The sequence below is a fragment of the Bufo gargarizans genome, chromosome 5 (assembly GCF_014858855.1).
Source record: "Bufo gargarizans isolate SCDJY-AF-19 chromosome 5, ASM1485885v1, whole genome shotgun sequence".
Lineage (NCBI taxonomy): Eukaryota > Metazoa > Chordata > Amphibia > Anura > Bufonidae > Bufo > Bufo gargarizans.
In genome coordinates this window covers 341,477,425-341,502,159 of record NC_058084.1, presented here as the reverse complement: position 1 = coordinate 341,502,159, position 24,735 = coordinate 341,477,425, and the positions used below count along the sequence as shown (strand labels likewise).

The 24,735-nt window shown below is 44.6% G+C and overlaps 1 pseudogene; it reads right to left on the bottom strand.

Moving 5' to 3' along the window:
* Positions 1-5,186: 5,186 nt before the first annotated feature.
* Positions 5,187-23,933, bottom strand: LOC122938546 (annotated as a pseudogene).
* Positions 23,934-24,735: the final 802 nt, after the last annotated feature.

Here is a 24,735-nt window from a genome sequence, read left to right as displayed (position 1 = left end):
GGTGGGAAGACAATGTAATAAAGCAGCACGAAATGCCAGCAGAATGCTTGGATGTATAGGGAGAGGTATAAGCAGTAGAAAGAGTGAAGTGCTTATGCCGCTGTACAGAACACTGGTGAGACCTCACTTGGAGTATTGTGCTCAGTACTGGAGACCATATCTCCAGAAGGATATAGATACTCTAGAGAGAGTTCAGAGAAGAGCTACTAAACTAGTACATGGATTGCAGGATAAAACTTACCAGGAAAGGTTAAAAGACCTTAATATGTATAGCTTGGAAGAAAGAAGAGACAGAGGGGATATGATAGAAACTTTTAAATACATAAAGGGAATCAACTCGGTAAAGGAGGAGAGCATATTTAAAAGAAGAAAAACTACCACAAGAGGACACAGTTTTAAATTAGAGGGGCAAAGGTTTAAAAGTAATATAAGGAAGTATTACTTTACTGAGAGAGTAGTGGATGCATGGAATAGCCTTCCTGCAGAAGTGGTAGCTGCAAATACAGTGAAGGAGTTTAAGCATGCATGGGATAGGCATAAGGCTATCCTTCATATAAGATAGGGCCAGGGACAATTCATAGGATTCAGATATATTGGGCAGACTAGATGGGCCAAATGGTTCTTATCTGCCGACACATTCTATGTTTCTATGTTTTACAGGGCCAGCTCACCAGCAAGCCCTCGCATATAATTTTTTAGAGGGTAAGCTCACCAGCAGGCCCTCGCATATAATGTTTTACAGGGTCAGCTCACCAGCAGGCCTTCACCTACAATCCTTTACAGGGTCAGCTCACCTTAAGGCCCTTGCATATAATTTTTTAGATGGTCAGCTCACCAGCAGGCCCTCACCTACAATCTTTTACACGGTCAGCTGGCCTGCAGGCCCACGCATATAATGTTTTATAGGGTCAGCTCACCTACAGGCTCTCGCATATAATTTTTTAGAGTGTCAGCTCACCAGCAGGCCCTCACCTACAAGTCCAGTCTCATTATCCAGGAGTCTGGTCAACACAATCCTCACCGCCGGGGGTCACGTAACTAGTTATCACAGAGGATTCTCGTTTGTTATCGGAATTAACCAGACAAATCGCTCCACCAACTAAGAATGTCCATGCACCACCACCCACAGAATCGAGAAAGAGCTATCAATCTGTCAATCCTTTTCCGTGTCTGGGTCGGGTGAGGTTTCCGTATTGAGTCAAATTAAGCCGCAGGCTCCACTCCTGGTGGTGCCCTTCCATTAATTCCTTTAAGTTTCAGCTTTGCAACCATACTCCCCCCGAAACCCAAAGACTTTGGTATCCCGGAAGCTGCTTGGCGGGTCATGGGAATAACGCCGCCGGATCGCCGGTCGTCATCGTTTATGGTCAGAACTACGATGGTATCTGATCGTCTTAGAACCTCCGACTTTCATTTTTGATTAATGAAAACATTCTTGGCAAATGCTTTCGCTTTGGTACGTCTTGCACCGGTCCAAGAATTTCACCTCTAGGGGCCCAATACGGATGTTCCCGGCCGTCCCTCTCAATCATGGCCCCAGTTGGGAAAACCAACAAAATAGAACCAGAGTCCTATTCCATTATTCCTAGCTAATGTATTTAGCCTGCTTTGAACACTGTAAATGTTTTCAATGATCAGCTCAGCAGCAGGCCCTCAACCATAATGTTTTAGAGGGTCAGCTCAGCAGCAGGCCCTCGCATGTAATTTTTTAGAGGGTTAGCTCACCAGCAGGCCCTCACCTTATTATACCTGATAGGTAATTTGCACGCATGCTGCCTTGCTTGGAAGTGGTAACTGTAGCTGTTTCTCAGGCTCCCTCTCCAGAATCAAACCCTGATTCCCCGTTACCCATCGGCACCGTGGTTTGCACTGAAAATAACACAGAAAGTTGATAGGGCAGACATCCGAATGGATCGTCGCCGTCACGGAGACGTGCCATCGGGCCCAGGTTATCTAGAGTCACCATAGTGGCAGCAGGCCCTCACCCATAATGTTTTAGATGGTCAGATCAGCAGGAATTTTTTATTTTTTGTCACAAGTTAGCGGAAAATGATGATTTTTTTTTTTTTTTCCTTACAAAGTCTCATATTCCACTAACTTGCGACAAAAAATAAAAAATTCTAGGAACTCGCCATGCCCCTCACGGAATACCTTGGGGTGTCTTCTTTCCAAAATGGGGTCACTTGTGGCGTAGTTATACTGCCCTGGCAATTTAGGGGCCCAAATGTGTGAGAAGAACTTTGCAATCAAAATGTGTAAAAAATGACCGGTGAAATCCAAAAGGTGCACTTTGGAATTTGGAATATGTGCCCCTTTGCCCACCTTGGCAGCAAAAAAGTGTCACACATGTGGTATCGCCGTACTCAGGAGAAGTTGGGGAATGTGTTTTGGGGTGTCATTTTACATATACCCATGCTGGATGAGAGAAATATCTTGGCAAAAGACAACTTTTCCAATTTTTTTATACAAAGTTGGCATTTGACCAAGATATTTTTCTCATCCAGCATGGGTATATGTAAAATGACACCCCAAAACACATGCGGACGTCTGAATGGAGCCTTACAGGGGGGTTATCAATGACAGGGGGTGATCAGGGTGATCACCCCCCCTGTCACTGATCACCCCCCCTGTAAGGCTCCATTCAGACATCCGCATGATTTTTTACGGATCCATGGATACATGGATCGGATCCACAAAACACATGCGGACGTCTGAATGGAGCCTTACAGGGGGGTTATCAATGACAGGGGGTGATCAGGGTAATCACCCCCCTGTCACTGATCACCCCCCCTGTAAGGCTCCATTCAGACATCCGCATGATTTTTTACGGATCCATGGATACATGGATCGGATCCACAAAACACATGCGGACGTCTGAATGGAGCCTTACAGGGGGGTGATCAATGACAGGGGGGTGATCAGGGAGTGTATATGGGTGATCACCCGCCTGTCATTGATCACCCCCTGTAAGGCTCCATTCAGACGTCCGCATGTGTTTTGCGGATCCGATCCATGTATCCGTAAATATCATGCGGACGTCTGAATGGAGCCTTACAGGGGGGTGATCAATGACAGGGGGGTGATCAAGGAGTTTATATGGGGTGATCATGGGTGATCAGGGGTTTATAAGGGGTTAATAAGTGATGGGGGGGGGGGGTGTAGTGTAGTGTGGTGTTTGGTGCGACTGTACTGACCTACCTGAGTCCTCTGGTGGTCGATCCTAACAAAAGGGACCACCAGAGGACCAGGTAGGAGGTATATTAGACGCTGTTATGAAAACAGCGTCTAATATACCTGTTAGGGGTTAAAAAATTCGGATCTCCAGCCTGCCAGCGAGCGATCGCCGCTGGCAGGCTGGAGATCAGCTCGCTTACCTTCCGTTCCTGTGAGCGCGCGCGTCTGTGTGCGCGCGTTCACAGGAAATCTCGCGTCTCGCGAGATGACGCATATATGCGTGACTGTGCGCAGGACTGCCACCTCCGGACCGCACATCTGCGTTAGGCGGTCCGGAGGTGGTTAAAGGGGTTGTCCAAGTTGTATTTATTGATGACCCTTTATCAGGATAGGTCATCAATATCAGATCAGCGGGGGTCCGACACCCCTGACGATCAGCTGTTTGAAGAGAAGGCGTGCGCGGTGTCAGCGCTGCCTCCTCTTCACTGTTTACCTTCTAGGCGTTGCATCTGCAGTGGTGAGCAGGTGTAATTACACCCAAGCCGTCCCATTCATTTCAATAGGAAAGCTTGGGTGTAATTACACCTGCTCACCACTGCAGATGCAACGGCTAGAAGTTAAACAGTGAAGAGGAGGCAGCGCTGACACCGTGCGAGTCTCCTCTTCAAACAGCTGATCGGAGGGGGTGCCGGGTGTCGGACCCCCGCCGATCTGATATTGATGACCTATCCTGAGGATAGGTCATCAATAAATATAACTTGGACAACCCCTTTAACACAATAATAGCAGTTTTGAAGAAAACAAAAAAACATTTTAGTGTCTCCATTTTCAGTCAGTTTTTTTTTTTTTTTTGACAGATTGTCTTAGGCAAGTTCTCATTTTTTGCGGGATGAGGTGACTGATTGGTACTATTTTGGGGAGCATATGCCTTTTTGATCGTTTGGTGTTGCAAGTTTTGTAATGTAAGGTGACAAAAAAATGCATTTTTTGGCACTGTTTTTATTTTTCTAAGGTGTATTACTGAGGGGTTAGCTCATGTGATATTTTTATAGAGCTGGTTGTTACGGACGCGGCGATACCTAAGATGTATACCTTTTGTTTACAATGAAGTGGTCATCAGTGTGGGATATGGCCAAAAGACATCCCCTTCTATGCCTTTCTGTGACTCTTCCAGTCTCTCTGTTGCAACCTGCTGATGACACTTAGTGACACTCTAAACTCAGTGGCCACTTCTGTCTGAGAGCATCCTGCTTTAAGCCTGCATGTGTATATGTGTAGAATAGATTACCAATAGTGTTTTCTGGATTAAGAAATGTGGCAATTTGTATAGTGCTAATGGATATTTTACATTTACTATTTGATAATTCTATAATATTTACTCATAGGGCGACATTGTGGACGATGTGGACAAATGTGTTGTGGGATTTGCCTTAGACTTGGGTTTTGCAGACTGCACATGGCCAACCCAATGATACAAATGCCTATTCTTGTCCGTTATTGCGGACAAGAATAGGACATGCTCTATCTTTTTTGCGGGGCCGCAGAGTAGAACTACAGATGCGGACAGCACGCGGAGTGCTGTCCGCATCTTTTGCGACCCCAAAATTGCAGAACAACGGACGTGTGAATGGACCCTTAAAGTGATTTCCCAGGACTTAGATATGGATGACCTGTACTCAGGATAGGTCTTCAATACCAGATTGTTGGGTTCCAACACCTCTATCAATTAGCTGTTCCAGGCAGCCGCCTGAAATAATAAAAGCAGAAGGCTCCATCCACTGTATAGTTTCCAGCACAGTCCCAAAAGAGCTGATTGACAGGGGTTCCAGGTGACAGATCCACACCAACCTAATATTGTTGACCTATCCTGAGGATAGATCATCGATATCCAAGTCCTGGAAAAACCTCTTTAAGCACTTTCCACAAGGAATTTACTAAATGTTCTTAGAAGTCCACTTTCAGTTAGTTAACAATTACTTTATTACTATAAATCAGACAATATGGATAGCGTGGAAGATCTATACACATGTATACTTTTATTTATACACTGTTCAAATGGAAAGTGGTTAGTGTAACTTTCTGCTGCCATCATCTTTGTCCTCAGTGTCCTCCTCAAGTTCTGCATCATACTCCTCCTGATCGTCATAGGACAAGTCATTGTCTGAGGCAATTAAATAGTATTGTGGGTTCTCATTATTGAGCTCAGTCCATCTTTGCTTTTTCAATTTTTTCTTTCGAATCTTTTGCTTTTTAATCTCTGCCAACTGTTCTTGTTGCTGCTGTGAGAATTCAGTGGCTTCATTTTCGATTTGCTTCTCCTTCACTCTTTTCTTGTACTCTGCAATTTTCTTGTTAAATTCATTATGGTCTATTCCAAACATACTAGGAGCTGAGGGCGCTGACAATTCGGCAAGGGGTGTAGCATCATGCTTCCTGAAACAAATAAGATTTATTAAATGTAAAAAAGATTAATGGACATGAAAAAAATAAATGCTATTGTTCCAGATGTTAATGGAAAACAACAGAAACCATCATTTTACAAGGTCAAGGCAGTAAATTGTCTTAGTATTAAACAGAATGTTTTATGCATTAGAGACTTCTCTTATTATGGTCAACTGCTGTACCCAAGATGAATTAAATAGTGATTAAAGGGGTTGTCCCACAGAAAATATTCTATAGTTTTTAAACCAGCACCTTGATCTGAATTCTTTTGTAATTGAATTTAATAAAAAATTGACCATAGCCACCGAGTTATCCAATGAAATGTATCTGCATAACGCTATCTGCTGTTTGTTTTCCTCTTATTTCTTTGTCCCGCTCACTGAGATGGCCGCACATGCTCAGTTTCATCCTTCACTTGCCTCCTGAGCTGTGAGAGGGGGCGTGTCTCAGCGCTCCCTTAGCTCCAGCAGAAAATACACACAGCCTGAGCTGTCAGCTTGATATAAATCTAGCAGAGCAATGAATGGGGAGATCTCTGGATCCATGTGAGGTACACGGCTGGTTCTAGCTTTGTTAGAAAGAGTTAGTAATGTACTGTATGATGTCCAATTTTCATTTTTTACATTAATCATGGTATAACCCCCTTTAACCCTTTCCCGACCAGTGCTGTAATGGTACGGCGCTGGCTGGGTCTAAAGATAGCGCCCACTCCTGAGCGGAGAGGGTGCCAAAGCCGCAGGAGGCCTGCTGTTTCTTGTAGCAAACACCTGCGGCTAATGTCCGTAACCGACAGTAATGCCGATTGGGGACATTTAACCCCTCAGATGATGTGGTCAATCCTGACCAAGGCATCTGAGCGCGTGAAACACCAGAAGCGCGCGCTTCTGGTAATGCTCCGGCTCCCCCTTGCGGCGATCGGAGGAGCCCGGAGCTTGTATGCAGCAGCCCCTGTCTTTGTGAATGACAGGAGGCTGCTGCATTGTATTTCCTATGGAGCTTGCTTGTAATAGGGTTCCATAGGAAACTAGTAGTGAGCAATTTTCTCACAGACTCCAATGCTAGTGCATTGGGGTCTATGGGAATAGCAATCTAATGATTGCTTGTTATAGTTCCCTATGGAAACTATAAAAAAAAAAAAAACGCCCATAGTATAAAAATATATTCCGTATTTTGTTACATTACAGCCTTAACCCCTTAAGGACACAGCCCTATTTCACCTTAAGGACCAGGCCATTTTTTGCAAATCTGACCACTGTCACTTTAAGTGCTGATAACTTTAAAACGCTTTGACTTACCCAGGCCGTTCTGAGATTGTTTTTTCGTCGCATATTGTACTTCATGACACTGCTAAAATTGGGTCAAAAAAGTTAATTTTTTTGCATAAAAAAATACCATATTTACCAAAAATTTTGAAAAATTTGCAAATTTCAAAGTTTCAGTTTCTCTACTTCTGTAATACATAGTAATACCCCCAAAAATTGTGATGACTTTACATTCCCCATATGTCTACTTCATGTTTGTAGCATTTTGGGAATGATATTTTATTTTTTGGGGATGTTACAAGGCTTAGAAGTTTAGAAGCAAATTTTGAAATTTTCGGAAATCTTCAAAATCCCACTTTTTATGGACCAGTTCAGGTTTGAAGTCACTTTGTGAGGCTTACATAATAGAAACCACCCAAAAATGACCCCATTCTAGAAACTACACCCCTCAAGGTATTCAAAACTGTTTTTACAAACTTTGTTAACCCTTTAGGTCTTCCACAACACTTCATGGCAAATGGACATACATTTTTAGAATTTAGATTTTTTGGAAAATTTTCCAATATAATCAATTTTTTCCTGGAAAAAAACAAGGGTTAACTGCCAAACAAAACTCAAAATGGGTTGCCCTGATTCTGTAGTTTGCAGAAACACCCCATATGTGGTCGTAAACTACTGTTTGGCCGAACGGGAGGACATAGAAGGAGGGGAACACCATATGGGTTTTGGAAGGCAGATTTGGCAGGACTGGTTTTGTTTATACCATGTCCCATTTGAAGCCCCCTGTTGCACCCCTAGAATAGAAATTTCAAAAAAGTGACTCCATCTAAGAAAGTACACCCCTCAAGGTATTCAAAACTGGGTTTACAAACTTTGTTAACCCTTTAGGTGTTCCACAAGAGTTATTGGCAGATGGAGAAACAATTTAGAAATTTCTATTTTTTGGAAAATTTTCCAATATAATCAATTTTTTCCAGGAGTAAAACAAGGGTTAACTGCCAAACAAAACTCAAAATGGGTTGCCCTGATTCTGTAGTTTGCAAAAACACCCCATATGTGGTCGTAAACTACTGTTTGGCCGAACGGGAGGACATAGAAGGAGGGGAACACCATATGGGTTTTGGAAGGCAGATTTGGCAGGACTGGTTTTGTTTATACCATGTCCCATTTGAAGCCCCCTGTTGCACCCCTAGAATAGAAATTTCAAAAAAGTGACTCCATCTAAGAAAGTACACCCCTCAAGGTATTCAAAACTGGGTTTACAAACTTTGTTAACCCTTTAGGTGTTCCACAAGAGTTATTGGCAGATGGAGAAACAATTTAGAAATTTCTATTTTTTGGAAAATTTTCCAATATAATCAATTTTTTCCAGGAGTAAAACAAGGGTTAACTGCCAAACAAAACTCAAAATGGGTTGCCCTGATTCTGTAGTTTGCAAAAACACCCCATATGTGGTCGTAAACTACTGTTTGGCCGAACGGGAGGACATAGAAGGAGGGGAACACCATATGGGTTTTGGAAGGCAGATTTTGCAGGACTGGTTTTGTTTATACCATGTCCCATTTGAAGCCCCCTGTTGTACCCCTAGAATAAAATTTCAAAAAAGTGACTCCATCTAAGAAAGTACACCCCTCAAGGTATTCAAAACTGGGTTTACAAACTTTGTTAACCCTTTAGGTGTTCCACAAGAGTTAATGGCAGATGGAGAAACAATTTAGAAATTTCTATTTTTTGGAAAATTTTCCATTTTAACCCTTACTTTATTACTGAAATAAATAGGGTTAACAGCCAAACAAAACTCAAAATGGGTTGCCCTGATTCTGTAGTTTGCAGAAACACCCCAAATGTGGTCGTAAACTACTATTTGGCTAAACGGCAGGACATAGAAGAAGGGGAACGCCATACGGTTTTTGGAAGGCAGATTTTGCTGGACTGGTTTATTTACACCATGTACCCTTTCAAGCCCCCTGATGCACCCCTAGAGTAGAAACTCCATAAAAGTGACCCCATCTAGGAAACTACGGGATAAGGTGGTTGTTGATTTGGTACTATTTTAGGGGTAAATATGATTTTTGGTTGCTCTATATTACACTTTTTTGAGGCAAGGTAACAAAAAAATTAAATTCTAAAATTTTTCTACATTTGCTATTTAGTTTTGTGGAACACCTAAAGGGTTAACAAAGTTTATAAAGTAACTTTTGAATACCTTGAGGGGTGTAGTTTCTTAGATGGGGTCACTTTTTTGGAGTTTCTAGTCTAGGCTACATCAGGGGGGGCTTCTAATGGGACATGGTGTCAAAAAAAAAAACTGTCCATCAAAATCTGCCTTCCAGAAACCATATGGAGTTCCCTTCGTTCTATGCCCTGCCGTGCGGCTATATAGCCATTTACGACCACATATGGGGTGTTTCTGCAAACTACAGAATCAGGGCCATAAATATTGAGTTTTTTTTGGCTGTTAACCCTTGCTTTATTACTGGAAAAAAAGGATTCAAATGGAAATTTTGCCCAAAAATGGGTGTTTTGGCACCGTTTTTATTTTATATTTTTAACACCGTTCATCCGAGGGGTTTGGTCAAATGTTATTTTTATAGCGACGACTTTTACGCACGCGACGATGCCCAATATGTATGGCTCTCAGACTTTGGAGACACTAAGCAGGCATCCTAAAACTGCGGCCCTCCAGATGTTGTAAAACTACAATTCCCACCATGCCCTGCTGATGGCTGTAGGTTGTCTGGGCATGCTGGGAGTTATAGTTTTACAACATCTGGAGGGCCGCAGTTTGAGGATGCCTGCACTAAAACTAATATTTTTTGGGGGAAAAAAAATTGTTTCTGTGTCTCCAAAGTCTGAGAGCCATAGTGTTTTATGTTCTCTAGGGGACTGTTGGAGATTATAAAAATTTAGTACTCCATGGAAGTGTGATACTCCCTGAAGCAATCGATAATGCAGAGGCCCGGATGATCGGGGCAAGTGTCACACTGAGTAGTGGTGTCCTTCCGTATCCCCCTCTTGTGACACACTCTGCATCTTTTTTGGGTTCGTCCCTTCTTTCCAGTATGGGGGACCACACCTGGAAAGTGTTGGCCAGGGACGATCCGGGCGCCTCCAGTTCCCGAGGTACTCCGGCCTGCTCTTTCCCGGTCCGAAAAGATCAGGTCTTTGAGGACTGCCTCATAGAATTGGAGGAATGTCCCTGTGCTGCCAGCGCTTCGGGATAGTACAAAAGAGTTGTACATGGCAACCTGCACCATGTAGACCGCAACTTTTTTGTACCATGCCCGGGTTTTGCGCATGGCATTATATGGCTTGAGGACTTGATCAGAGAGATCAACTCCTCCCATATACCGATTGTAGGCGACGATACAATCGGGCTTGAGGACCGTTGCCGTGGTACCTCGCACAGAGACTGGGGTGGTGCTGTTACCGTGGATTGTGGACAGCATAAGGACATCCCTCTTGTCCTTATACCTGACCAGCAACAGGTTTCCACTGGTAAGTGCACGGGTCTCACCCCTGGGGATAGGTACCTGGAGGGGGTGGGCAGGGAGGCCGCGTTGATTTTTCCGCACGGTCCCACAAGCGAACGTGGATCTGGCGGCAAGGGACCTGAACAAGGGAATGCTGGTATAAAAGTTGTCCACGTACAAGTGGTAACCCTTATCCAGCAGTGGGTACATAAGGTCCCACACGAGTTTCCCGGTAACACCCAGAGTGGGGGGACATTCTGGTGGTTGAATCCGGGAATCTCGCCCCTCGTACACACGAAATTTGTAAGTGTACCCTGAGGTACTCTCACAAATTTTGTATAGCTTCACGCCATACCTCGCCCGCTTTGTGGGAATGTATTGGCGGAAACTGAGTCTCCCCTTGAACGCAACGAGAGACTCATCAACCGCGACCTCCCTTCCAGGTACGTAGGCCTGCTGAAATGTGGCCCCAAAGTGATCGATGACCGGCCGTATCTTGTACAGCCGGTCATAGGCAGGATCACTTCGGGGGGGACATGCTGCATTATCGGAATAATGCAGACATTTCCGGATGGCCTCAAACCGGGAGCGTGTCATGGCCGTACTGTACAGTGGGGTCTGGTATAGGACGTCCCCACTCCAGTACAGCCTGACACTGGGTTTTTGCACTAGACCCATATGCAGCACGAGGCCCCAAAATGTCCTCATCTCGGCTGCACTGACCGGCGTCCAGCCACCGGGTCTAGCCAAAAATGAGCCCGGGTTTTGAGCGACGAACTGTTGGGCGTACAGATTCGTCTGCTCCACCATCAGATTCACCAGTGGGTTACTGAAAAAAAAACTAAAAAAGTCTATTTCAGTAAACCCCACTGTGGGAATCTGGATTCCAGGATTGCCAGCGAAATCCGGAATCTCAGGCTCAAAGTCCACTGGGGGACACCAGCTAAGTTCATCGGCAGGGGGCTCCGGTGAACTTATTTGGTGGGCCGGGAAACCAGTACGAACCCCAGGGCGGCTCGTACTAGGGTGGGCCACAGGATCCCTAGCATGTGTGGCCCCTGGCTCCGCCTGGCGGCGTCTCCGCTGCCTTGGTGGCTCATCGTCATCCGATGATGATGAGGAGGATGCGGATGACAAAAGGAACGTGGGGTCATCCTCATCCTCACTGGGGCTCTCAGAGTCGGAGGCAATCTGGGCATATGCCTCCTCGGCCGAGAACACCCGGCGGGCCATGGGTGTGTGTGTGTGCGTGTGTATGTGCGTGCGTGTAAACCTTTATTCTATGTGCGTGTGTGTGGGGGCACGGGTGTTCACGTACTAAAAGTCCAGGCAAAAAAAATGGGCAAGTGTTAGAAAAAAAAAAAAAAAAAGTTCAAACTTGCTGATCAGCGGTTCAACGCTGATCAGCGGTCGGTGGGGTGGTGGGGCGGTGGGGCGGGCGATGCGCTAACAGTGGACGGACGCTAAAAAGTGCCGGCCAGTCAGCGCACGCAGAAAAAAAAAAGTGGTGGTGGGGGGGGTCTGGTGGGGGGGGGGGGGGGGCTGGTGGTGGGGGGGGGCAAGTGGCAGGGGGGTCTGGGGTCTGGTAGCTGAAAAAAAAAAGTTTGGAATAAATGTGATTTTTTTTAATTTTTTTTTTCTAACTTTTCCCTTCTATTCCTGCCTAAAGGTGCCTCTCCCTCACTGACCCTAACCTACCTGGGTGGCGATGGGTGCAGGAGGGTGATGGATGGTGATTAGGGGGACACAGGAGCTGGTGCTGGACGATGCTGCCGGGTGCTCGTGCAGAACAGGAAGAGGAGGGGAGAGAGGAGCGCAGGAAGTTTGAATCTCGCGCCTCTCTCCCCTGCACCAATCAGCACCCTGGACAGCGGCGTTCAGCACCAGGGCCAGCTCCGCCTCTGCAAATCCTCGGACTGCGATTGGTGGTGTAAAATTACGCCACCGATCGCAGTCTTTTTCCGGTTCATCGGGTCACAGGACACCCGAATGGACCGGAAACGCAGAAAACCGCAGGTCTGAATTGACCTGCGGTTTTCTGTGATCGTCGATGCGGGGGGGTCAAATGACCCCCCCCTGCATTGTTACAGGATGCCGGCTGAATGATTTCAGCCGGCATCCCGTTCCGATTAACCCCCGCGGCGCCGGCATCGCTATTTAAAGCCATGACGTACCGGTACGTCATGTGTCCTTAAGGACTCGGGAAACATGCCGTACCGGTACGTCATGTGTCCTTAAGGGGTTAAAGGGTTTCTGTCCTCAGAAATGACGTTATGCAGCTGACTGACATTAGTGATGGGCTAATGTCAGCAGTACATAACAGTGTGCTTTATATCTCCCTGCCTGTCGCGTTCTCTTTAAATAAAGATTTTTAAAATATGCTAATGAGCCTCTAGGTGCTATGAGGGCATTGCTTCAGCACCTAGAGGCTCTGTCTACGCACACTTTGGCACGCCCAGGTCCAGTTGATTGAATGGCGAGTTCTCCTTTGTCCAGTAAATCCTGCGCCTGCGCAGTCCGTTTAGTATTCGGGACGGCGTGGGAAATTAAGGCTACTTTACACTGGAGTTTTTTGCAAAAACACTTCCGTTACAATAATACAACCGTTTGCATCTGTCATGATCGGATCCGGTTGTATTATGTCTTCTATAGCCATGACGGATCCGTCATGAACACCATTGAAAGTCAATGGGGGACGGATCAGTTTTCTATTGTGTAAGAGAAAACGGATCTGCACCACATCGCGGACATAAAAACGCTGCGTACAGCGATGGGAGCGCAACCAAACGGAAGTGTTTTCTTCCTCTATTGAGATCCTATGACGAACCTCAATAACGGAAATGAAGACGCTAGTGTGAAAGTAGCCTGAAAACTGCACACAATGAGGACATTTTTTATGGAGAGAAAACGTTTTATAATTATTTTTTTTTACCGTGGAAACTTTTGTGGATCTGAATACCTAATGCCCTCAAAGACATTGCAAGCCTGGGGCTTTAGTTATGGGAAAACCACTTAGGGAAATCCAGACCGCTGCACTGGGATATTGGCCATATATTGCGGCTGACACCCACTGTTGGTGCCACAGGCACAATTTTACATGATGTAAAAGGAAATGTAATGTCACATACACATATTTCTCTACTTCTATCTTAAGAAGCATCTGAAAAATAAAGAAGTAAACAAAAATGAGAATACCTGGATATATCACTGCTTTTTACTGCAGGGTCATTACTGTCTCCAAAATCTAGAGTTGCCAATAAGTCTTCAATCTATATTTGAAAATAACATTTAAGGTTTCATATTTATAACTATAAAAGGATGCAAGTTATAAAAGAAAATAATTATATGTACATTTCAAATAGGGCTGCAGTAATGTGTGTATTAGTTACTGCTTGTTCTGGGGCTGTCTTGGTAACATGAATAAGTCTCTTCTGTGACCCCTTCTAATATTCAATCGAAACAAAGAATCAGCATTCTCTTCCATCTATCCCCTACTTCTTTCTAATCTACCAAATGTAGGTTAGGAAAAACAGGGGACAGATGAAGAGATGACTGCAGGATCAGACTACACAGGGTTTGTTTGCCGTCTGTTACCATGGATACACATAGGTTTGCTGAGGTTGTGTACACTCTAAATGGTAGGATATTTTCAATTTAGACTGTTTGTAAAGTTGCTTTAAAAAGCCGGTTATATCACATTTTCCCCTATTTACAGGCTTGTCGCTCCATTCATTTTGAGGGCCCACGTTCTCACAAATGGTGCACCTCCGAGCAGTCAGACCTCCACCGATCTATTAGTTATCCCCTAGCCACAGGATTTAACCAGAATACCTCTTTAAATAAGTCTTGCAAAAGCATCTTATTAGGGACAATTCACACTTCTTATCACTGGCACCATAGGCCTTGTTCAGAAAACATTATTACACATACCTCTTGTCTTTTTGCATCCTCTTGGTCTTTTAAAAACACAATCGTCGGAACATTTCCAAGAACTTAATGAGTTATAAGAAGATGTCTGTAAAATATGAATCAGATGTATTTAATGTATCGGTACTTTGCATACAAAATAGCTTCATTAGGCTACTTTCACACTTGCGGCAGAGAGATCCGGCAACCAGTTCCGTCGCCGGAACTGCCTGCCAGATCCGGCAAAGCGTATGCCAACTGATGGCATTAGTAAGACTGATCAGGCTCCTGATCAGTCAAAAAAAATGCACTGAAATGCCGGATCCGTCTTTCCGGTGTCATCCGGCAAAACGGATCCAGCATTTACTTTTTTCACCTTATTTTGGTCTGCGCATGCGCAGACCGGAAGGACGGATCCAGCACTAATACATTCCTATGTGAAAAAATGCCGGATCTGGCATTCAGGCAAGTCTTCAGTTTTTTGGGCTGGAGATAAAACTATAGCATGCTACGGTTTTCTCTTTTGCCTGATCAGTCAAAAAGCCTGAACTGAAGACATCCTGATGCATCCTGAATGGATTACTCTCGATTCAGAATGCATGGGGATATGCCTGATCAGTTATTTTCCGGTATAGAGCCCCTAGGACGGAACTCTATGCCGGAAAAGAAAAACGCAAGTGTGAAAGTAGACTTAAACATTCAAATGTTTTGTCTGGCCAGTAATTTTTTTATTTTTATATAAAAAATAAATAAAAAAGGTCATAATGGAGTTAAAAAATAAATAAAATAAAAGTGATACTCACCTCATTGATTCCCTGCTCCAACATTTCCCAGGTCCCAACTAGTCTCTCCTTACTGGTACCCCATCACATTTTTAAAAATATATTTTAATAGTTACAGGCGTTTTCACACACAGTGATGCTCATGTTTATTTTTTTTTATTATGCTTTTTTTATTTTAAATTTTGGGGAAAGGGAGGCGATTTGAAATATATATAAAACACATTTTTATTTTATTTTTTTAATAGCTCCCCTAGGGAACTATAACAAGAAATCATTAGATACCTTTTCTGATAGACTCCAATACATTGGAGTCAGGCTATGCAGCGTCCCCCAACCCCATTTAAAACTTGCGTGCATATTTGAAGTGCCAACCTCCGACATATACAGGTCCTTCTCAAAAAATTAGCATATTGTGATAAAGTTCATTATTTTCTGTAATGTACTGATAAATATTAGACTTTCATATATTTTAGATTCATTACACACAACTGAAGTAGTTCAAGCCTTTTATTGTTTTAATATTGATGATTTTGGCATACAGCTCATGAAAACCCAAATTTCCTATCTCAAAAAATTAGCATATTTCATCCGACCAATAAAAGAAAAGTGTTTTTAATACAAAAAAAGTCAACCTTCAAATAATTATGTTCAGTTCTGCACTCAATACTTGGTCGGGAATCCTTTTGCAGAAATCACTGCTTCAATGCGGCGTGGCATGGAGGCAATCAGCCTGTGGCACTGCTGAGGCGTTATGGAGGCCCAGGATGCTTCGATAGCGGCCTTAAGCTCATCCAGAGTGTTGGGTCTTGCGTCTCTCAACTTTCTCTTCCCAATATCCCACAGATTCTCTATGGGGTTCAGGTCAGGAGAGTTGGCAGGCCAATTGAGCACAGTAATACCATGGTCAGTAAACCATTTACCAGTGGTTTTGGCACTGTGAGCAGGTGCCAGGTCGTGCTGAAAAATGAAATCTTCATCTCCATAAAGCTTTTCAGCAGATGGAAGCATGAAGTGCTCCAAAATCTCCTGATAGCTAGCTGCATTGACCCTGCCCTTGATAAAACACAGTGGACCAACACCAGCAGCTGACATGGCACCCCAGACCATCACTGACTGTGGGTACTTGACACTGGACTTCAGGCATTTTGGCATTTCCCTCTCCCCAGTCTTCCTCCAGACTCTGGCACCTTGATTTCCGAATGACATGCAACAGTCCAGTGCTGCTTCTCTGTAGCCCAGGTCAGGCGCTTCTGCCGCTGTTTCTGGTTCAAAAGTGGCTTGACCTGGGGAATGCGGCACCTGTAGCCCATTTCCTGCACACGCCTGTACATGGTGGCTCTGGATGTTTCTACTCCAGACTCAGTCCACTGCTTCCGCAGGTCCCCCAAGGTCTGGAATCGGTCCTTCTCCACAATCTTCCTCAGGGTCCGGTCACCTCTTCTCGTTGTGCAGCGTTTTCTGCCACACTTTTTCCTTCCCACAGACTTCCCACTGAGGTGCCTTGATACAGCACTCTGGGAACAGCCTATTCGTTCAGAAATTTCTTTCTGTGTCTTACCCTCTTGCTTGAGGGTGTCAATGATGGCCTTCTGGACAGCAGTCAGGTCGGCAGTCTTACCCATGATTGCGGTTTTGAGTAATGAACCAGGCTGGGAGTTTTTAAAAGCCTCAAGAATCTTTTGCAGGTGTTTAGAGTTAATTAGTTGATTCAGATGATTAGGTTAATAGCTCGTTTAGAGAACCTTTTCACGATATGCTAATTTTTTGAGATAGGAATTTTGGGTTTTCATGAGCTGTATGCCAAAATCATCAATATTAAAACAATAAAAGGCTTGAACTACTTCAGTTGGTGTGTAATGAATCTAAAATATATGAAAGTCTAATGTTTATCAGTACATTACAGAAAATAATGAACTTTATCACAATATGCAAATTTTTGGAGAAGGACCTGTATATGCATGAGGGGGTCAGAAAAGGGATAACTGGGTTGTCCAGCAAATACATTTAACTCCTATTCACAGCCATTTCTGTGAGCCCCATAGACTTTGAAAAGAGCCATTTTCCCTTTGCTCGACCAAATGTCATGCTTTCAAAACATCAACTTCAAGAACTAACTTCTCACTTTCTGTGTAATAAATTCCCCTCCTTGATAGGTGCCATTGTAACAAGATAAACAATGTTATTCACTTCATCTTTCTGTGGTTTTAATATGATGGCCGATTGCTGTATATGTATATGGCTGTATATGGCTACCTCACCACTGGCAGGGCTGACTGGCCATAGAAGCCATTGAGAAACTTCCCGAAGGGCCGATACCTAGTGGGCCGCCTGATGTCATAATATATGCATATATAATTAAAGAGGAGTAGGGCCGCTGGGGAGAGAAGGACAAACGTATCTTTTGTGGATTGTCCACATTGTACCCAATGTGTAGCGCCAGATATTGAGTGCCCACTATACAACACATTCTTGCTTTAATCCATTGTGGTTGGGGTGAACCACAGCATAGTGAGAGCACCTATCTGCGATAACAGGAAGGGTGAGCCACTATCTATATAATACCTTTTGTGGAGCTTTTTTATAGGTAGTAGTGTGAATATGAATTTTATTCTGCCAGATTCTGCTCCGGCAAGTGTCCAGGAGGTGCAGCTTCACTGTGAAGTGCTCTCTCTTCTCTGTATTAAGCCGCTTCACCACCCCTCCCCTCAGCTCTGAGTGACAGCTGTGGCATTCAACCAGGAGATGACTACAGCTGTCACTCAGAGTAGGTAGGAGGGGCTGTGAAGCAGCTTAGTGCAGAAAGCACTGCCCAACAAAGCACCACCTCCAGTGCACTTGCAGGTGCAGTGCCTGGCAGAATAAAAGTTAATATTTACACTACTCCTGATAATATGCTTGTTCTGCACTCCCCAGCCCCTACCTAATGCTGTCAGCAGTTTTGCATGGTCAAAACTGCTGATAGACTCCCTTTAAAATAAAATACTGCACAAAAATACAAAGGAGGCAAAAAAAATAAAAATGCAGTACCGAAAACAAGGAGCACATTTCTGAAGAACTGTTTCAATCTCAGCATCAGTTTCTTTATTGCCGCTGGTTAACCAATAGGCACGACAGACTGAAAAGTCCACCGTTACAGACACCTGAAATTATAAAAAAAAATAAAAATTATTAAAGTATAACTGTCATATTTTTTTTTTTTGGGAGTATTGGATTGTGGTTATTAATATCTCCTTGGTGGCCCTATTTAAACTTTTCACTGTGTATTCAATTACCCCTTAATTCCACAGTTTTGTTCCCTGTACTGCCTACTTTTACCGGTGCTTAAAATCAGGTTGCTAGGCAGGGTCCGTCTATGTGTTGATAGGGAGCACGCAGTGTGCAAGGTCACATTACTGACAGCCAGGGACTGTAAGTAAATGATTAAAGCCAGGTCCTCCCCAGCAGCTGATAACAGTGCCTGGGCTGTGTGCACTTCTCCCTGTCCCTGCGCTTGGCAGACGCTCCCTCACTCAGCAGACTGGGACAATGCAGAGTGGAAGCAGCGCAGAGCAGGGAAGGGAGATCTGCTCAGTGTATAAATGAAAGAAACATGTGGTAAGAGGACCCCTTTGTGCTGCAGTGAAGAAAAATGGGTCAGGAGCAGCACAGCAAACGGCTTGTAAAGGGCGATCTAGTGGTCTTGCAATAGCTGGGCAAGGGGTCACAGATCCAACGTGATCCAAAGGTATATAGAAAAGGTAGGAGGCCACAGCAGCATATCCACGAAATCCTCTTTATTCAAACGAGCGCCTCACGACAAGGCATAAAATTAACAGCGACGTTTCGGCTATGACTAGCCTTTATCAAGCATGTGAGATAAAGCTTGATAAAGGCTAGTCATAGCCGAAACGTCGCTGTTAATTTTATGCCTTGTCGTGAGGCGCTCGTTTGAATAAAGAGGATTTCGTGGATATGCTGCTGTGGCCTCCTACCTTTTCTATATCCCTTTGTGCTGCAGGAGATTAACCCTTTAGGGGGAGGCCTGTGGTTACTGACACTTTTGGGGGGCTATTGTTACTGGCTAGTGAGGGCAGACGGGATTAGCCTCAGGGGGAGGGCAGTGGCGGCCATCTTAACTGAAAAGGGAAATTGCAGTTTTATGCAGACTGGTTGCTAAGGGCTGAATCTTATTAAATATGGGGTAAGTCAGTCTAATAGTAACTGAGGGGTTCACCCAGCTTTCCCAGAGACTCCTGTCTCTGCACATGTGTCATACAGGATAGCAAGTAATGTCAGTGTCTCCCAGCTGTCCTGCATGACATAGAGGATGGGGGAAGGGGGGCACTCACTTCCTCACACTTTTCTCATGTCTCTGCGCATGTGCCATGCTGGACAGCAGGAAAGTTGGGTGGTATTACATCATCTAATGCCCCAGATTCTTGTCAAAATATGCTGAACACCGCCAGAACCTACCAGATCCCATTTACTATAATGGGTCTGTTGGGTTCCGGCATTAGTACTGCCATTTTGTAGAGCAAAATACTGCTGCATGAGGTGGGGCAGGGGAGAAGTTAGAGAGGGTAGAGAGGGGAGCCAGGCCGCATAGTGGGAGGGACTAGGAACGGGCAATCTAAATTCTTGCTATGGGGCCCAATGATTTCTATCTACGCCCCTGCCTACGGGCAACCAAATAGACCCTGCCTCAGGCACCTTGGAGGCCTGAAAGCCAATGTTGGGCCTTTGGCTGCTTTAGCAACCCATTCATTCTGTGACTACATTGTGCAGGGGGTAGGGGGGGAAACAGAGAGGTCAGTCATTGTGGATGTTATCAACGGCATCTAATGGGTTATCTCTAATCCCGGCTGTTGCTGCAGGACCCCATCTGTCAAGTATAGCCAGGCTTCTGCGGGGGATCTCCATGGCATACATGTATGTGACAATACTGCAACTAACCACATTCCATGGTATACATGTACATAAAATTGCGGAAGGGGGTTAAAAAAGGAGCTGCTTACCTTTGATAGTTCAATTTGAAGATCAAAAACCTCCTCGCTGACTTCCGCCGTGCTCAGCAGACCGGTCAACGCTTTGTACAGGATTGAATTCAGAATCTTAACACGAGCATTATTTCCCCGATTTTCTTTCTGTTGTGCCTTCATCAAACTCATTAACCCATGCGGCCTATCATCCTGCAAAGCAACCCAATGAAAACAAATTGCAGTATAAATTATATTACATGAATGAAGTATAAGATGGAACTTCTACCGATCCATGAGGGTCCAAGCAATAGGACATGATCTACTATGGCTGAAAGAGCCCTTTAACCCTACAGCGGATTATGGAGAAAGCCAGCAGGTAGAAAACTTCTACAGACTCTGAAAAGCACCATCGGAAAATCCTGCAGATGGGCAAAAATGTCACTGAAAAAAGAATCACACTTATCCTTCCATATCTAGAAGGGGAGTTGAAATTCTTGTAGTATTAGATTAATACAAATGCAACTTTACAAGTCTAAGGCGCCATTTACATCACCGCTACTTATTTCTGTTGTTCCGCTATGTTACAGGAGCAGAACAACTAAAATAGCGAAAGTAGAGGAGAGTATAAGGCCTCTTTCACACAACCGTTTTTTTTTTTCCGTTTACAGGCCGTTTTTTGCTTTCTGTATATGGTCTGTAAAAAAATAAAAATACGGAATGTACTCTGTATGCATTCCGTTTCCGTATTTCCGTTTCGTTGAAAGATAGAACATGTCCTATTATTGCCCGCAAATCACGTTCCGTGGCTCCATTCAAGTCAAATGGTCCACAAAAAAAAAATGGAACACATACGGAAATGCCACCGTATGTCTTCCGTATCTGTTCCGTTTTTTGCGGAACCATCTATTGAAAATGTTCTGCCCAGCCCAATTTTTTCTATGTAATTACTGTATATGCCATACAGAAAAACGGAACGGAGAAACTGAATCGAAACGGAAACAAAAAACGGAAAAACGTATCTGGAATAATATGTCCCGCAAAACACTGACCGCTTTCACATGACCGTATGGCTTTTTCAGTGTTTTGCGGTCCATTTTTTACGGATCCGTTGTGTTTCCGTTTTTCCGTTCGGCATATACAGTATACAGTAATTACATAGAAAAAATTGGGCTGGGCATAACATTTTCAATAGATGGTTTGGAAGACATAGATATGGAAGACATATGGATGCATTTCCGTATGTGTTCTGTTTTTTTTGCGGACCTATTGACTTGAATGGAGCCACGGAACGTGATTTGCGGGCAATATTAGGACATGTTCTATCTTTCAACATAACGGAAAAACGGAAACGGAGTACATTCAGGGTTTTTTTGCGGAACCATTGAAATAAATGGTTCCGTATACGGAACGCAAAAAAAGGCCCATAAACTAAAAAAAAAAAAAAATGGCCGTGTGAAAGAGGCCTAAGGCCCCTTTCACACGGGCGAGTTTTCCGTGCGGGTGCGATGCGTGCGGTGAACGCACTGCACCCGCACTGAATCCTGACCCATTCATTTCTATGAGACTGTGCACACGAGCGGTGATTTTCACGCATCACTTGTGCATTGCGTGAAAATCGCAGCATGCTCCTCTTTGTGCGTTTTTCACGTAACGCAGGCCCTATAGAAATGAATGGGGTTGCGTGAAAATCGCATGCATCCGCAAGCAAGTGCGGATGCGGTGCGATTTTCACGCATGGGTTCTAGGTGACAGTCTATTCACTGTATTATTTTCCCTTATAACATGGTTATAAGGGAAAATAATAGCATTCTGAATACAGAATGCTTAGTATAATAGTGCTGGAAGGGTTAAAAATAATAAAAAAGTTAACTCACCTTCTCCTCTTGTTCGCGTAGAGGCCGGTCTGTTCTTTAGCTGTGGGCTAAAGGACCTGTGGTGATGTCAGATCACATGCTCCATCACCACGGTGATGGACCATGTGATTGGAACATGTGATCTGACATCACCTCAGGTCATTAAGCCCACAGCTAAAGAACAGACCGGCATCTACGCGATCAAGAGGAGAAGGTGAGTTAACTTTTTTATTATTTTTAACCCTTCCAGCACTATTATACTAAGCATTCTGTATTCAGAATGCTATTATTTTCCCTTATAACCATGTTATAAGGGAAAATAATACAATCTTCAGAACATCAATCCCAAGCCCAAACTTCTGTGAAGAAGTTCGGGTCTGGGTACCAAACATGCGCGATTTTTCTCACGCGAGTGCAAAACGCATGACAATGTTTTGCACTCGCGTGGAAAAATCGCGCATTTTCCCGCAACGCACCCGCCTCTTATCCGGGCAAAAAACATGACGCCCGTGTGAAAGAGGCCTAACTCTTAGTAGTTTAGAGATTTATTTATTACATGACCAGCACAAAGTAAAAGTAAAAAGTACAATTCACACTGCTAGAAAAACAGTTAAGCCTCTGTGACAGTATGGCTGAATATTTTTAATAATGACCAACTGAAAAAATTATTTTTAGCCCAAAATGAGTAAAATACAATCATAAAAAAAAATAACTGCGCCCGAAGGTGTACATAGCCTTTAAAGGAAATCTGTCACCCCGATTTTGGACTATTATCTACAGCAATACATGAGTAGTACTGCAGATATGGAGTCCAGGTCATTTTTTTAAGCCCCCCCCCCCCCCCCCCCAATCCTCCGCTGTCATTGCTCAGAGTTGTCAGGACTGCATGCGCACGAGTCCTCTCCATAATGTCAGAGCAGCACAGCGGTCCGGACTGTGTACTTCAGTGCAGCTCGGAGCGCAGACAGTGGGGGAACCGGGGGCAGTAAGAAAGGAAATAAAAATAGTGATCTGGACTCCTTTTCTGCAGTATTACGCACATATTACTGTAGATTATAATGCAAAATCAGGCTGACAGATTGCCGTACCTTTAAAGTAGGGATGAGTGAATCGATTCAATCTCTCATTAAGAGGTCTTCACCTGTAAGGGGCTGTCCACGCGGTAAAACAGCGCCCACCTGACTGACAGAACTGGACGACTCGCCACGGCCTTGACAATATGGACCCTGCAAAGCTGCTCAAATTCAGCTTCAGGAGCACCAGCTGCGCATGCGCTGCTACAGTTATGTATGTGCAGCCGCTGCTCCCAATGCCGAATTAGAGCTTCAGTGCCTGTTGCGCAAATTTGCAGAACAATGTGTAACGAAATTCAGGGAAAATCCAATTTTACAGGCAGAATTACCATGGATGTCGCATTATGCACTGCAAAGTCCACAGAAAGAATTGCACCGCAGGTTAAAATCTCATTCACTTTGCTACTACTGTAACATGCTGCAAGTCCAGAGAGAAAAACTGCAGCGCATTCACTCCATGTGAACAGACTCTGATAAAGACCATCTGCAACTGGAAATCCACACAGTACCAACTGTGTCAGAAAAGCACCAACTGGGAAGCATAGGGCAAACACAGAGCACATCGACCCTTCTTTACTGTGGGGGGGGGGGTTACACTTTGGTAATTGTGGCCCCTGCAGAAATGTAACCACACAATACTTACCGGCCTGGGAAACGAGGGACTGTCATACCAAGGCTTCTTTCTGTCCAGACAGAGGTGAAGAAAACAAAGGGTTACACGACATCGGATGTAAAGGACAGTATGTCAACCGCAGCAAAACTCACTGACGCCGGCAGGTGGCGCTCTGCTTACTTGGATTTGGTAGTGAATTTATGGAGCAGGGTCTTAGCGGACAGGGCTGGCGAGAGGTGAACACCTCTTCTGTGCCAACATGCGGATGGCCGCTCGGGCCTGGCGAGTGAGCGGGGGCACAGTGATGCCTTCCTACAGTTAGTGACACGGAGGAGTCCGGACAAAACGACAGCAGACATCCTCATGGCAGCCCTCCTGTAGATAGGCGATCGGCTGGTTTGACTGTTCAGACCTTACCAGAAGAAACAAGCTACTTTCGTTCACGATCAGCAGATGGCGCACTAGAGCAATAACGTTACATATAATTAGGGATAAAAGGAAAAAGTCTGGTACCGTGTTAGCCAATAGCCAAAAACTAGTTTAGAGACAACAAAGTAAGAGACACAAAATAAGAGTATTGCAGGTTTGATACCTTTTAATGGCTAACAAAAATAGAAGTAATCATGTTACATGGCTAGCAAACCTGCAATACTCTTATTTTGTTTCTCTTAGGGTACTTTCACACTTGCGGCAGGACGGATCCGGCAGGCTGTTCACCCTGTCGGATCCGTCCTTGTGCTATTTCGCCGTGCCGCTGGACCACTGCTCCGTCCCCATTGACTATAATGGGGACGGGCCGGCGCAGTACGGCAGTTGGCGGTCAGAGGCCACCGGACTAAAAAGTCGGACATGCAGGACTTTTAGTCCGGCGGCCCTTCGCCGTGCACTGCCGTACTGCGCCGGAGTCCTGCCCCGGTCCCCTTTATAGTCAATGGGGACAGAGCAGCGGCATGGCAAAATAGCGGAAGGACGGATCCGACAGGGTGAACAGCCTGTCGGATCCGTCCTGCTGCAAATGTGAAAGTACCCTTAGGCTACATGCACACGACCATGGTGTGTTTTGCGGTCCGCAAATTGCGGATCTGCAAAACACGGATGGCGTCCGTGTGCGTTCCGCAATTTGCGGAACGGCACAGACAGCCTTTAATATAACTGCCTATTCTTGTCTGCAAAGCGCGGACAAGAATAGGACAGTTTTT